Genomic DNA, 16,787 nt, shown 5'->3' with positions numbered 1-16,787 from the left:
TGTCTGTCTCTGTGGTGGATTAGATCATGTTTCCTTTGTCCTGAGGTGGAGTAGTGATGGGAAAGGAGCCTAAAGAGCACTCTCCTAGTCTGGGAATTGTTGATTGTGTGCAATAAGTGGATTATTGCTTCTGACTGATGTTAATCATGTAATGGGGGTATTTGTGTTCAATGGCATAAGCATTTTTTATAGGCTACATTTTCAGAAACCATGTTGTTATAGACTTCGAAATGAATTTGTTATATGCATCCAGAAGCAGTTTTTTTTTTTTTTTCAGTGAGTGGTTTATAGCCCTTATAATCATCAATTGTATTATTATTATTATTATTATTATTATAAGCCATTCTCGCTCTCCGCTGACTGTACGGCGAGGTCGTTGTACGCGCAATTCACCAACCCCTGATGCGCTTCCTTTTTGGAGTAAAATGTCAAAGCAACGGGGGCTCGAACGTAATTCTGCACAGCGCATTGTTGTGAATGAGGGACAGGGTGACGTCAGTGCTCGAATGTCAACAATGTAGCGCTTGAGAGAAGGCGTTTCATACGAATGTTACAAACAGCAGAGGAGGAAGCCGCATGCTGCCTTCTGTAGTAGAAGAAACGCCAAATTCGCTGAACAGCATCTGCGAGAGTAACCATTATTTGTGCACGTTATAAAACGAAATATTGATGACTATTGCAAAACACGCGCTTTCAGCAGTTTGGAGGGGCTGACGGTGAAGTCACGTGTGGAATCATTCTTGATTTGTAAGAGAGCGACAGAGCGCTGACGTGCAAGAAAACCGGGCAAAGTTAAGGTTAGTGATTATTACTGCATTGTTACGCTACACCTTGATGCTTTAATTAGTTATTAGTTTCTCCATCTGCAGTGTCCATAATGCAATACGCTTTTTTTCCCCTGCAGACGTTGCCGCGCATTGAATGAAATGTCTTGTTCGCTCTTTGTTGACATAAAACCATGCATATGCATGCGTAAATATTCCCAGATCAATGCATTTTGATACGTTGATAATCTGCGTTCGCACACAAATTGTACAGTGGTTTGTAATGGTCGTCCCATTGTGCAGGCGGTGACAGCGCGCTTTGTTGTGGAGGGCTTGTTTTCGAAACGGTCAAAGCGCAGTGGCTGGGTGGTCGCGGCTGGTCAGCATGACTCGAGCTTTCATAAAGATAAGAGGCACTGTCATTTTGCGGAAGGGGGTGTACACAGGGACAAAGGATCACATCTTAGAGCTCATATTCGCGCCCAGAACGAAATTGAATTACATTTTCCCCAACATATTAGTAGGCTAATGTAGAATTACGCATTAGGCTATTGTCTTTTACGCACGAAAAAATATTATTGAATTGCTTATGCACATTTTATTTTCTTATGAGCTACGCCGTGATACATTCCGTTAATGGAAATACTATGACTATGAGAATTTCCATAGAGGACTGTATCACGGCTTGATGTCACTCATTCCCCACGTGTTAACCACTACCCTATCATTTACATCTGACAAATGTTAACACAATTAATGCAGATTGATGCATATGAGATTTTTTAAAATTCACTTTTATTAAAATGACGTTGTGATCTGCAAAATGTATTGATTATTTTTGCATTGACCCTGACCTTTTATTTAAAGATTATTATTATTATTATTATTATTATTATTATTATTATTATTATTATTATTATTATCATCATCATCATCTTATCATATATCATTATTTGTTCCAGTGTGTTCATGATTCTAAATCAGTTTCCCCCTACTGTACAGTATCTTAGGTAGGGCGGGCCACTTAAAATAGTCTTTCAATCTCATATCCTACAGCTTGTGGTGTCCCTGCCCTGTTGCAGTCGCTCTTTGCACAGCTAACCCCATTGTTTTTCTCAGACATCTTATAAGGTCATTCTCTCCTTTATCTTTCCTTACCGTCTCACATGATGGGAAAAAGCGAAAAAGAGAGGCTGCAATAGTACCGTAATTCAAGTACCTGAGAATGGCATTTTTCTTAGCACGCATCGGAATCTGAGGAAGCAGACTTACATCATTGTTTTGAAGTTAAAGGAAGAGAGGGGGGGGTGACATGGATAACCCTGAGTTGTTGTCGGTCTGTTTGCAGTCAATGAGCACTGTGGATCAGAAGAAAGCTGCATAGTCAGGAGTCTCTGGTCGTCACAGACACGAGAAAAGGTAGAGCAGGAAAGTCCTCCTGATTGACTGGAATGGGTCATGAGAAAGGACGTATGAGAATGAAATATTCAGTATGGCTGCTGTAGCAGACTACTATCTCATGAATACATCAGACGCCTGTCTGAACCTAGCCAACCTTTTGCAATCTTAATGTCATTGCATAATCCCAAACATTTCTCTCAGTTATGAACTACTGATAATAACTCTGTAAAATCGAAGATGGTATGAAGACACATAATAGAATAGGTTAGTAATGACAGATGTGTGTGTGTGTTTGGGGGGGGGGGGGGGGGGGGGGGGGGGTGTTGTCAGGGGGAGGGGGAGGAGGAGGATGGAGAGAGAAGGTTGGCGGTTTGCATCCTGTGAGAGGCACACAGGTGGTTAATAAAGAGGAGGGTGTGAGGGTGTCAAACTCACATCCTGTGCTCGTTCTTTCACGGAGGAGGCGTATTGTCACAATGTCACTGTAATAACAGGATTTTCTTGTGGTAAACGTCCTGCCACTTTGTCAAATCTGCAACACACAAACACAAGATTTACGGATGCACCGCACTTCAGCAATGTGTAACAAAACAATCATGAAAGTACATTACAATCATGTTTTAAGATTCAAGTTTTTTTTTGTAGGGTTGAGGTTGAAACTACGGTATACTTTGTCAAGTGACAGTGTGGTTTTGAGCCAAGTCACTGTAAAAGGATGGTAAACAGAGTACAGGGACTGGCTGTACCGCTGGTCTATTTTCATCTTAGCTCCGTCATGTGAGGACTTGCTGCCTCCGGCTGTTTGTGATATTTGGAGGAGTGTGTGTGTGTGTGTGTGTGTGTGTGTGTGTGTGTGTGTGTGTGTGTGTGTGTGTGCGTGTGCGTTTGTGTGTCAATATTCCACTCATAATAGCAGTACAGAATACTTCATCACCTTGTCAGTGTGCTGCCACCCCTGTTTGCACCCAAATATGTAAGAGCCTAGAAGATAGGAGCCAGATGGCAGACAGAACCACTCACACACCACATGCACACATACACATCAGAAAATAGCTATAGGAAATGTCTGATTGTCAGTGTGCAACTCATTACTTACTTATGCAGTGCCAGCAGGGCTTGTCTCTGTCTTCAGTGCACAGAGAAATGTATGAATGAATGAATGAATGTTTGCTTGTTTTGCATGTGTGTTTGTTTTCTGACCCCCCACTTTTATGGTAGCATAGTTGATTTGGGGGGTGAGTTTCCCGAAAGTGTTGTAGCTCAAGTACTACCTAATCTCTGTTGTCAATGTCAATGGGATATATTCATAACTGAACTTAACCAAACAAATGTGTGCTCAGACCATTTTCTCAGATCAAAACAGAGCATGTAATAATAATAATTCATTGTATTTATATAGAGATTTTCTGAGGCTCAAAGATGCTGACAATATGGGAAAAACAGAAAACACAGAAACAACAATCAACAGATAACATGAGCACGTAGGACACAGAGTTAACGAACGGGGAACAAGTAACGCTGCAATGTCCAGGGGGGGAGGCGAGTGGCAGGGTTAGGGGAGATGGTTAGGGTTAGGGGAGGTTGTATGCATGGGAGAACAGGTAGGGTTTGAGGTGGGATTTAAAAGTGGAGAGTGAGGGCGATTCTCTGAGTGGTTGAGGGAGAGAGTTCCAGAGGCGGGGTGCAGCTCGTGAAAAGGCACGGTCACCGAAGCCTTTGAGTTTCGAGGGTGTGTGGACAGTGAGGGGAACAGTGGATGAGGATCGGAGGGTACGGGTAGGGCGGTGGGGGAGAAGGAGGTCAGTCAGGTAAGGGGGAGCCAGGCTATGGAGGGCTTTGTATGTGAGGATGAGTACTTTGAATTTGATACGTTCTTTGATGGGGAGCCAGTGGATAGAGTGGAGGACAGGAGTGATGTGGTCACGGGAGCGGGTGTTTGAGAGCAGGCGGGCGGCTGAGTTTTGGACCATCTGAAGTCTATGGAGGGAGCGGGAGGTGATGCCGGTGAGTAGGGAGTTGCAGTAGTCAAGGCGGGAGGAGATGAAGGCATGGATGAGGGATTCAGCAGGGCTGTTTCGGTGCTGTGATGTGGGCGGAAACCAGACTGAAGGGGTTCATACAGGTTGTTGGACTGGAAGTGGGAGTGAAGTTGGACAGAGACAGCGCGCTCAAGGGTTTTGGAGAAGAATGATAGGTTGGAGATGGGGCATGTGGATTGTCTTAGGCTCGACTCTAAGGCAACTAGGAAGGCATTTATGGCAAAACATTTATGCATGCCATGCCATATGCATTAAATAGTAAGAATGTGAAGAAGTAGTCTTATATATCCATACAACTATTTCACAACATTATGTTCTTTTAAATGAATGACTTCATTTCTGCATCGAGGTCCATTCAGGATAAGAGCAAATCTACGTCCCCATTATACTCTTTTTAGACATACCATCCCATTGGGAGTGCCCTAAAGTCAAGCCCCTCCAAATACATCCTCTTGGAGTCATCTGAGTTCATTCACATAGATGAATATTTGTATTTGGCTGGGAACGGGACAAACCAAGCTGTGGTCTGATTGGGGGGGGCGGGGGGTTGGTGTACAGACAGTGTATGTGGGCGTGATGAGAACTGACTGGGAAAGGGTGACGGAAGTTGGTGCTTTTTGAGGTCATCCATAGTATATAAGCCATCAAGATCCAACGTGTGTGTGCGTGCGTGTGTGTGCGTGATGTGGTGTGGTGTGGGTGTGAGGGTAGATTAGGATTCCATCACTTCACCAGTGGTTTGCTGAGGCTCAGTAAAAGCAGTCAAAGCGCCTTGGCCCCCATTATCGCTTCCCATCATGCCCCTCCAAGGTGGTTAAGGATAAGGACAGGCCGTCCCAGGGGATGCATGGAGGGCTCCAGGCCTGCTGGAAAAAACAGAGAGGCTAGGTACCCATACTGTATGATGATGACCTCTCTCTCTTTCTCTATGCATTCTGTCTGTCACCTTTATGCTCTACTTAATACCTGTGTACTCTTTCTCTCTCTCTCTCTCTCTCTCTCTCTCTCTCTCTCTCTCTCTCTCTCCCTCTCTCTCTCCTTTTGTTGTGCACTCTTTGTTATGCTCTCTCTGTTGGTCTCCCCCCCCCCCCCCCCCCCCACACACACACCATTGCCAGTCTGTGCAAGTGTGTTAGAAGGTGAAAGTGTGTGAGAGCAGTCACATAATTCTACGTTTCTTTTTTTCCCACCCATGTCATGTTTTGTAATAACTGCCAGCTAACCTGCATCACAACTATTATAATTACTCACAGCACAAACATATTCTTTTTCATCATGTACAGTAAGATGATTGTGAATGCACGTTGAAAAAATTATTATGTTTTGGGCCTTTTGTGCAACTGTATAGCTCATTCAATGTTTGATGAATCCATCTGTTTGCACCTTGCAAGAAGGAGAATGTGACACTGTGGCATGACAGAAATGTGTTTTTCTTCACAGCGTGAAAGAATGTGTTTCTGACAAGAGAGCGCCTCTTGATGAACAATTCTTGTGAAGTACATCACGTTTATCACACATAGTTTTGGCTCGACTCTTACACCAACTGTTGACAATTGTTCCCATCTATCCAAATGTATTCATGTACTGTGACAATCGTAGGCAATAATTGCATCCTATTAACAACAGTGGCTTAGCAACATAGTAGGCTTATTAGTATATGGCAAGAGAAGCTACTGTATGCTCATTCAAAAGTAGTATTAAAAATGTTTCTTCTTTTCATTTGATTGAACTTGCTTGGAGTGCCAGATGGGTGTTTACATTTTTGGGGACTATTCCATTGGTTACATTGCACCAGGCAAACACAATCAAGCACAGCTAAGTATGTGAAATGATTTCAAATGTTTGAACCCAGCTCTGAATTGTATTCAATATGAATAGAAAAAATCAGAAAAAAATCAAATGCATTTTAACTAACCCAAATAACACCCTCCTTTCCTGGAATCATGTCATCTGTTCATTCTGCCACCGTAGATTGGCACATCTAATGGTGGCCTTGTGGGATAACCTTGCTATGGATCTGGCAACCCCATCTGGCATGGCGGCAGTATGATTAGTGGCGACCGGGGCAGATGGTGAGATGATCATATTCAGAGGGTCTTTGTTGTTGTTTTTGGGGGGTGCATTAATCCATGCATTCCATGGAAGGGCCCCACACCGCTAAGCTAAAGCCCTTGTTGTTTATGTGGAGTGTATTCTTTTGTAGTCGCTTGCTTTTACCGGATAGGATATGATGACATATCTTGAGCCCTCATGAACCCTACATAAGGCCTATATAGATGCTTCACAAATAATTTATAAGCTCTTAATAACTCACTCTTTGTAAAGGGTAATATCACATTTATGAAGGCATTACTGTACACATTTAAAGTATGACTAGCTAACAAGTCAATAGGAGAAAGAGTTGTGGAACTCATCAATGCATATGTGTGGACTCACATGTGCGTGTGCGAGAGAGAGAGAGAGAGAGAGAGAGAGAGGGAGAGAGAGAGGGAGAGGGGAGGAAACCTCAGACTAGATCCAACAAGCTAGCTTGTTCCTGTATCATGCTTCAGTAAACTTCTATAGATATGTTGTCCTTACCATGACAGTGGAGTTGGCTCAAGCACAAACATATCAGGGGCCAAGAAGGCCCTATTGAGCATGACAAAGGCGTGAAAGGAGCAAATGTATCAATAGGAAAAAGGACTGCAGATCCCACCAAGTACTGTAGTGTGTGTGTGCGTGTGTGTGTGTGTGTGTGTGTGTGTGTGTGTGTGTGTGTTTGTCTGTGAGCAGGACAACCCTAAGAAGCTTCAAAGCAGATAAAACAAACTAGCCTGGTGCTACTATACTTCTAGCCATCTCTCATGACAACAACTCCTATGGCAGATCTGGGACCAGGCAGGCGTGGAGAATCCTCACAAAGCTAGAGGAAACAACACAGTCAGGGTTAGAGAATGAGTCTGATTCTTGGAATGCACTTAGCACCAGCTACATGCTACAGGCTGTCACTCATTAACCAATTGAACCCAGTGAACCCAAGGGGTAGCCGAGGTTCTTCCTGGCTGTGTCTAAATACTCATAACGTAGCTCGCTCTCCTCGTCTCCTCTCCTCATCCCTTCTCCGTGTTTTATCTCCGTCCTCTGCACTATTCCTGAAGAACCCTGGATAGGCAATAGCCAGGGTGCGTGGTTATGGTCAGTTTGCCTGTCCAGTTCCCTTATGCCAGTGCAGATGATGAAGAAGAAGAAGAAGAGGCAATGAGAAGAAGCCCCAATAGACTATTGAGACGAACCCTGTTCTGTGTGCAACAGTGAGTAGGTCGTGAATGACGTGTAGTCATGTGCTTTGGAAGGGGGTCGCTGAGAGGGAAGAGGACTCCAATGAAGTGAACAAAAACAAACACTGCTTGTCGCACCGGTTTGATTTTTATCTGTTTGATCACGCAACGAGAGGTCCACCTCTCTTAATTGTAATGTGGAAAATAAAAACCACCACTGTCATCTCTGTTCTGTCTCTCGCCACCTCATCCTGTTCCTTTTATTGAATGAATGGTATCGGTAATAGGAGTAACTGAATGTATATTTAGTAAGTCCTATTCTATAGCTATTTGATCAATTCTAGATTAATCAGATTAATAACTCTTCAAATTGATACTATGTTGCAATACTGATTCTTTATGGGCAATTCCACAGTAACATAGATTTTTTCACTTTCAAAAGTATGCTAAACCAAGACCCTTGATAACAAAGTTTAACAACTATGCACAAGGACTACTTCTAACAATTCTGGCTGAAAAAAACTAAACAAAAAAACGCACAACCTTCCACTATATTTCATATTTCTTCATATTTTATGCCAGGGATTTTGGGCAGTTCCTTTTTTCTCCACACTTTACACTTGCTGTCACTCTGGGACATGTTAATCTTTGTCCAAAAAAAAAAAGAAGACATTTTTCCAGAACTTTGCGGGCTCTTTTAGGTACTTTTTAGTAAACTGTAATCTGGCCATCCGGTTTCTGTTGCTAACTAGTGGTTTACACCTTGCTGTGCAGCCTCTGTAGCTCTGCTGCTGAAGTCGTCTGCGGACGGTAGTCTCTGACACATTCACGCCTACCTCCTGGAGAGTGTTCTTGATCAGTGGGACAGTAGCTTTAAGGTTTTTCCTTATTTATCGTGAGTATTTGCAATATGACAACCCTAGTTGTCTATCTGTACAGTATAGTACAGTGGATAGTGTACATAGCCTTTATTTATGTAAACCAGCTCCTTCCCTTCTTCTTCTTTTTTTTTTTTTTTTAAAGTGTTTTTTTCCCCCTTTCCTAACACCAGGGGAGCCACCCCTCCTAAATGTCGTTGTTTGGTACCTGTACTGTAGCAATGACAATAAAGTCCATTCATTCATTCATTCATTCATTCATATTTCTCGGTCATCCACTGTAGAAGTCTTCCGTGGCCTACAATGCCGTTTGAGATTGCTGAGCTGCCAGTATTTTTCTTCTTTTGGATGAAGTTACAAACTGTTGGTTTTGGATATGTTTATTATTGTTTATTTCTGATTTCTCAGCCCAATAAGGCTTTCCAAAAAAATGGACAAACACAGTGACTCTGCTCCTAGTTTGCCTCAGAGATAGCTTCTTCAAAATAAAAAATGAATCCTAAGAATCTGTCTCAGAGACACCACACCATATGTGTCAGTGTGCACTTAAATTATGAAGATAAATCCTTTGATCCTTTTTGTAGAAGAGTGCGACATGTATATCATCATTCTCAATGGAAGTTACTTGTGCTACATACATGTGATTTGCTAGCTTCACTTTCCCCACTATACTCAACAACAACAAAGTCTCCCATTTATTGGAGCATGAGTTGAGGATGTTGATGCAGTTGTGTAACCACTACTGTATGATTACGAACAGTTTTTCGTCTGTAGAACCCTCAGTGAACAGGTTTCTACATGGAGCCCAAAACTGTTCCTTAAAGGGTCATCCCTCAGGGACCGCCCAAAGAATAATTTTAGCTTCTGTACAATAAGTTAATGTAGCCAATTCAATTTCAGTAATTACGTCACCGTTTTGGTCATTCTGTTGCCAATTTGTTAAGTTTTAACTACTTATTCATTCATGAACTAAATCGATATCAGTGAAAACACTGCAAGTATTTGGTAGGTCTACCTATACTTCTTATTTTTGTTAACTTTAATTAGTTTAACCCCACATTAGATGATTTTATATGACTTTATATGTAGCCTTCTGCTTACAAACACAGGTAGTAGAGTGTCAATATTTTCACTGTTTTTACAACAGACACAGCACTGAAATCCTCCCCGTCCATGACGGAGTGGAGGTGGGAGTGATGAAAGCCACAAACACAAACACACACACACACACACACACACACACACACACACACACACACACATACAGACACACATACAGACACACACACACACACACACACACACACACACACACACACAGGATCATAAAGCTGTTTGCTTTGGCTGATGTAAGGGCAGAAATAAGCTGCCTACAGCGCAAATGTGCCCTTATGCGGTGGAGGTTACACCTGTCGTAACAGATTATACCACTTCCACATTCATCTACATGTTTAGGCCAACAGAAGACATGGTTTGCTCTTTGATGTGACAGGATTAGTGATTATGTGCTATGAAAGTCTCTGGGACAGATGACAGTACAGTAGGTGGTAAACAACCACTCATGCTAGCAATGATACAGCATAGCTAATTATGCTCTCTGTATTTCCAATTTTGAAAACAAAGCTTTTGGTATGACATTCTAGCATTCTCCTGTGAGAATGCATTAGAATAGGACAGAATACAACTATCCAGTGTTTGTTTGCTTGAAGATGTACTTGCTGAGAGAAGGCTTTTCTCATTCTGGTCTTTTGGTTTAGAACTCAAGGCCTAACACTGTCACGATGTGAAGGGCAGCAATCCGTCCGACTGTAGTAAGCGTCTTTTCTATGAAACCTGTAGCGCATGAATGAAATTCAAACTTGTGATGCTCTTTTCAGTGACTGACAATGTTTGACTCAATTGAATGGGGTTAAGTGTGTCCATGCGTTTGACTGGTACTGTACTTAAAAATCCATTTAGTTTTTTCTATGGTTCGTTTTGTAGTCTTTTTGACAAAAAAAAAGATGATTAAAGACATTATTAAAGATTTTAGAATGAAATCGATAGGGCTCCTTTGAGATAATAATCTACTCATCCCTTTATGAAAAGTCCGAAATCCTTTGGCCAGCAGTGAATGAATTAACTCTAATGATGCAGAAATGGCTGCTGGGTGGTGGTAATTGCCATGTATTGGGCACATAATTTGCTCATCCTCCGATGACACCAGGCAGCTCTTTGGAGCTCGCGTTGATTTGACTCATCATGTTCAATTAGCACTGATGAAGCTGTTAAGGCCCTGAGATGTGTTTCTTTGGGCATAGTCCAAGGACTTTGATTATAGGATTAAAAAATGATTTGTAGTATAAAGTTGATGCATATGTGACACAGTCTGGTGAAAAGGTCCACATGTCGCACAACAGTTTTAGGATCACTAAATACTTATAATTTGTGAATGGGATTCACATTTCACTGTATCGTCTGCCGTAGGCTACTGGGTAAGTGATACATGGCTTGTAAACAAACGTATGTTTTAGGACGTGTTCACTGCGTGATCATCTAATTATGTGTAGTGTTTATGTGTTTTTAGCATGTTGATGTTCTATCAGCATGTTGTGATGTGCTAAACCTGCAGTTAGATGTTCATAGTGATGTGCCTTCTTAGCTGCCAGTTACTAGCTGCTGTATTGCGTGTGTTTTGATTCAGAGCGAGTTTCTCCCATTCTCTGTTTGAGGTGTACCAACATTCAAATAAGCATATCTTCTTCAACAATTTTTTTCTTCAGATTTCAATGTATGAGACGTCATTTGAAAGCTTACAATCTGCACTTTCATAATCTGTAAAAAGACTTACAAATTACCTTGCCCTACTTGAGGACTTTTTCACCAGACCTTACATATGCTATAGAGAGAGGTAGAGTGATGGAAATAACTATTCACCAGGGCTTGTAACAACCAATAATGTAATAACTTATCATAATGTAAAAATAACTTATTTTTCAGTATTAATACAGTCAAATAATATTTTTTGGGGCACTATAAAAAAACTACTAGTATCATGTAGACTTGTGCTTCTAGTTTTCCCAGGCAGTAGCAGTAGCATCTATCTAGGCAGTAGCATCTACTTTCTAAGATATTACACTGCATAAACTTTGCTATGATTGAACTCCAGAGAGAAATAGAGAGATGTACTGTATATCGAGTTAGGAGGTAGTTCATAGAAGTGATGGGAAATTCGTTTTTTCAGTCTTTTCACTGAATCGGTTCTTTCGGTCTTGTTTAATTGAAAGAATAAGATCTTTTAATTAGGGTTGGCCCGATATTCAATATTATCAAATATTGTCATATTTGGAGCATATCGTGATATTGTTCTCATATTGGTAATAGTTGGTCAAAGTTCTTAAAATGTCAGCAATGTGCATAACCACAAGTGTAGTGTCCCACTTCCTGCAAGGCAAAGAAAACCTAGCGTTTGAAAACATGACACTTTGTTTCACCAGACTACAAAACCACCCATACACTTCTACTGCAGTTCTGTAATTTTATTCTCCACCATACTTCAGCAATTAACGATATATATTAGGATATGTTTTTAAAGTAATACTGTGACCAATTCTATTTTTACATTGACTAACCCTACTTTGATTCATTTAGTTTGTTTGATTCATTAATCCTGGAAGGACCCCTCTTAACATCTCTTAGCAACAAGAGTTGTTCATAAAGAACGATTAGTCAGTGAACTGCACATCACTAGTTAATAGATGGAGAAATAGGCTACATTGCTGCTCTTATGACCTACAACCTGTGTCTTTGTTACATGTTATGGTCATATCCATGTCTCTTATTTTATAATGATGGGTTCCTAGTTGGTTGTGTTGGCAGCGAATGCTATAGAAACCTCTGATAGCGTGACTCCTCAGAGGTAAAACGAGTAAACCAATCGTATTCCGGTAACACCTGACTTTCCCTTGAAACTCTATTGTGAGTGTGAGGGCGCGATATGGAGACAGAAGCAGAAACGCCCAGGGGCAATAAGTGATGTCAGCCGCTGAGCTGAAAGCAGCCGCTGAGCTGAAAGAAGAGGAGAGTTGGGATGACGGGCTCAGAAAACGGACATAGCCAAAGAGTAGGTCCCAGAGGACGGAAACTCCCTTGCTTGGGTTTGGGACAGGTGTAATGAATACACACCTCTGCACAGAAGATGCCACCGTTTGGGACTAGGACATCAATAGTTCCTCAGCTTTTTTATTAAGGTCAGATGTCATCACTCTGTTCTTGTGAGAAGAAGGGATGATGAGAGGAGAGAAGGGACGGAAGGGAATAAGACGCCACTGAATATATCTCCTCTTAGGAACGTGTACTGTACACGGCATCCTGTTGAAACTTGTATCCAGGTCAATCCGAGAACATGCATTCACAGCAACTCATTTTCGTTCTCGTTGCTCAAAGTTACCATTAAATTCAGTCAAAATGCGTAAAAAGTGTTCTTTTTTTCACTTTGAGAGCGGATTGGAAAACAAGATTTTTCCTCATGTCTGTTTACAGTTCAAGCATCCCGGTCACTGGCCAGATCTCAGAAAGCCAGGATGAGTGTTTAACATACAGTATAACATAACCACATGATATAATATAGCAATCTGACACCTGACTGTGCAGTCAAGGGCAGCATGCACCCAAAATGCATTGATTTTAGAATTTTTCAAAGTGGATTTATTTTTATGTACTGTATATACATTACCTAATAGCATGAGTGTAACATATACATTATTAACAACTGTCTTGCTACAATAATCTATCAAATGATTTTGTATTTTGAGGGACAGAGAGTTTCACACGCTCTTATTTTAAAAGGACATGCACAACAGTCTTTTTGCACTGACTACAATAGACCCTGCCTGTTGTTATTTCATTTGTGTATACTATTTATTAAAAAGCAATATGTCTGATCCATGTGTTCATAAGGCAGGCACTTTTGTTATGTTGGAAACAAAATGGATTTTATGCCTGATGTTCTTGTTTTCTGTTGATAAATAGATCTTCTTAAAAACGTTGGATGTGTTCATTAGTTAGTAATAGCAACAGCAGTCGAGTCAACCACAAGGTTATTCTGCCTCTGTCTTGTGTTACAGTTGTGTCCCCATTGTGAAACGGTTATGATGATTATTCTAATGATTATTTACATGATAACCAGCCGTTACCCAAAATTCCACGACCGTCACAGCCCTAGCTGGAGCATTTTTATTTTCTCTAACACCTAACAGCTTTTTCCATTTTTTGGGAGTTTCTGGATTTGTTTTGAGTCTAACTTGATTTATAGGCAGCATTTTAATAACACAAAAAATGTACACATAACATTTATGGTTCTGGCATGATATTCGCAGATCTCTCCATTATAATACATATGTAGTGTAGTAAAGTAAGTTGAAAATAAATGTGTCAACACAATTAGGATCTTACCGTCATTTAAAAAAAAATCATGCTTAATATGGTAATTATATCTATTTTTCCCTCATGGAAATTCTGTAGGTGTGGAACGACCCACATATGTACTTTTATTTGCAGGCTAAAGAATGTTAACAGTTGAATGAAATCTCCCACATGAAAGACACTTTGGCACACGGTTCCTATCTTCTGAGTCATTTGTCAACCAAGAGGTTTCACACTTTCTCTGTTATCAGTCATTCAATGCAAAACTAAAGACATTTAGTTTATTGACATACAGCACTGTAAGGATTTTTGCGTCACCTTTCATCCATATTTAATTTTAAACCTAATTAAAGTATAATTAGGGACATTTCTCCCATGAAGAGTTATTGATTGTTATTGAAAAAAAAAAAAATAGCTGATATCTTTAAATCTCCTTATATTTTCAATATGTGTATAGACTGGGGGAAGTGGAAACCGTGTCTGTTGTGTTGGTTGCTACTGTACCATGCTTGGCTGACTCTCTGTGGGGACAAACTGTAGAGTTCCTTTTTTTTTCACACAGTGAGACTAGTGTTCTACCCCTGACACTAACTGTGGGAATTAAAATAGGACCACTATCAAACCTAACTATTTTGGTAACACTTTACTTAAAGCACACCATTATAATGTGTTCATAGTGCATAATAAGAGTTGTTATAAGCTTGTATGACTGAATATTCCATATATCATGTCTCTCATGATTATCCTGAACTTTTCTGTCAGTTTAAAAAAGGTCTGATAGACAGACATAACATATTAGGAAGACATTATAAGCTATCATATAGACCTATAATGACTTAAAATCTGCTATAATGTATGTGTGTGCCTCATAGAAATTGTTACCGCTTTGGTACTTCAAATACACTACTGTAGGTGCACTTGATTATGCTCACCAAGCGCTCAAGGCGGGCTAGGGTTGCACTAGTGGAACTAAACCCATTGATGCTATTGTGCCAGTCAAGCTAAATGAAACGCACCTTATTGGAAAGAAAACAAATAGGCCTACTATCTCAACCCAGGTCTGACCCGGAACCAGGGCACCTATAGGGGTTTGAGTGAGGACTTACAGAAGGAATTGACATTTCTCATCAACACCTCAGGGGATGTAAAAAGAACACATACCATCCTATGATACTTCCCATGATGACTATTATTAATGTCCCACGTTTCATGTTTGTATCAGAAAATGCATGTATTTCTTTTGGTTCGTTTTTCTGCTGGACTATACAGCGTTTCAACATGGACACCAACCAGAAGACCTTCTCAGTCTCGGTCTAATTGCCATGGGGAACTGAACTGCAAAATTAACTCTGGCAAATCAATACTTGCATTTGAATTAAATTCACACAACATAACTTGATTCTTTAAGGAAAAAATAAATAAAAATCTACTCTATTTTTGCTTTTGCTTTTGTCTTCTCTTCTCAATGCAAGTAGCGAAAATAGAATGTTTGTACCGCCCAAGACATAATTATTTTTCACAAATCATCGCTCACCCAGTGACCTCACTGACCTTGTCCACTTCCTTCACACATTCAGATCTTAATTTCACACAATGATACTTACCCTAGGTCCTCCCTCACATTGACATTAAGGTGTCACACTCATAACCTGTTTCCTCCAGCCTCCCCCAAACTATTTCCACTGTCTGATAACGGATGCCATGGTTACTATGGAGGCGTAACAGTCTATGAGCAGATATCACTTTTTTTCTCTGATTTCAGTTCAGTCATGGCCTGCGTTGTTTTTAGCCCACAGAGAATGACAGATGGTGTCTCCAGGATGTGTTTCAAATTGTCAGATATTAGGTATCTGACTCTGTCATCTTGCGTAAAACTGTACACCTGAGGGATCTTAAGCACTCACTCATTCGCACACACACACGCTCGCTCACACACACAAACACACACACACACACACACGCAGTGGCTGTTCCCAGGAGGTCACCACCCAACGCTGGGGTGAAACGTGATCACCCATGGCCCCTCTTGGTGTGCCGCCAGGCAGGCAGGCAAGACCACACACACTTCCCAGGACACCATACTGCTGCTGTGTGTGAATGTGACACACACACACACACACACACACACACACACACACAGACACACAGACGCACACACACAGTCCTAATCTGGCCATTAGTTTATAAATGGGGCTCCATCCAGTTATTACTGGTCAGGGGCGGTTTGTGCTGTGAATCCTGCCAAAGTGCCGCAGGGTAGGGGTATCGCATGGCAGGGGGTTCACCTTAGTGCAGACCCCATGGAGACGAGCTTCACTGACGCTTTACACACATACACAGACACACACATATAGCCTGTACAAACCTCTGGATGACAACGATTTGATTATGAACCTAAACATGTATGGATGTCTAATATTTGTTGTTTATGGTCCACAATGACTTGTTTGTAGACCCCAGGATGATTAGTGGACACTAAGGTAGCAGCTATGGGCATCCTCAGAATGAAGTTCAGCATCACACATGGGGGTTTTGGCCACCACAGAATCCGACTGTATGCTGATTTCCGAATCAACCCCTGGCCCTGAACTCAATGGGCTGAAACCTCTGTCTCTATCTTTAGAAGCTGAAATTCCTTGGGTTTGTACATCCTCAACTTAGGCACTTGCTTTTATTCGTCGAAGCCGATTCAGAAAGCATTGAGACTGGGAGAGAGCATGGCTCGGAGTACTGATGCAGCTAGCTTTTGTGTAGCGCTAAGCAGCCACGCAGACCAAAACCATTCATCCATTCAGTCTGTCCATGTTTGACCATGAATGAGTACCACAAGGCCTGTTCGCCACACCCACACCCACACACACACACACACACACACACACACACACACACACACACACACTGCCGCGGGGTTATTCCTGGCCAGTGAGTGTAGTGTTGCTTTCTATCACATGGCAGGCAGTCTGTTACCATTTTAAACTCTGCTGTGTGTATGTGTGTGAGGCCATTTGAAACTCTGTGTGTGTTTGTGTGTGTGTGTCCATA

The 16,787-nt window shown here is 41.4% G+C and overlaps 1 protein-coding gene across 1 annotated transcript in view; it reads left to right on the top strand.

The window, feature by feature from the left end:
• The first annotated feature begins 677 nt into the window (after window positions 1-677).
• Window positions 678-16,787, top strand: part of bach2a (BTB and CNC homology 1, basic leucine zipper transcription factor 2a) — a 35,297-nt gene continuing 19,187 nt past the window's right edge. Inside the window, exon 1 of the mRNA XM_080522976.1 lies at window positions 678-797. The gene's annotated coding sequence lies outside the window, so the exon portion shown is untranslated. The remainder of the gene's footprint in view (window positions 798-16,787) is intronic.

The sequence above is a fragment of the Nansenia antarctica genome (assembly GCF_963989245.1).
Source record: "Nansenia antarctica genome assembly, chromosome: 1".
In the NCBI taxonomy this organism is placed as follows: Eukaryota; Metazoa; Chordata; class Actinopteri; order Argentiniformes; family Microstomatidae; genus Nansenia; species Nansenia antarctica.
The sequence above is the reverse complement of the archived record's forward strand: the minus strand, read 5'-3'. Positions and strand labels throughout refer to the sequence as shown.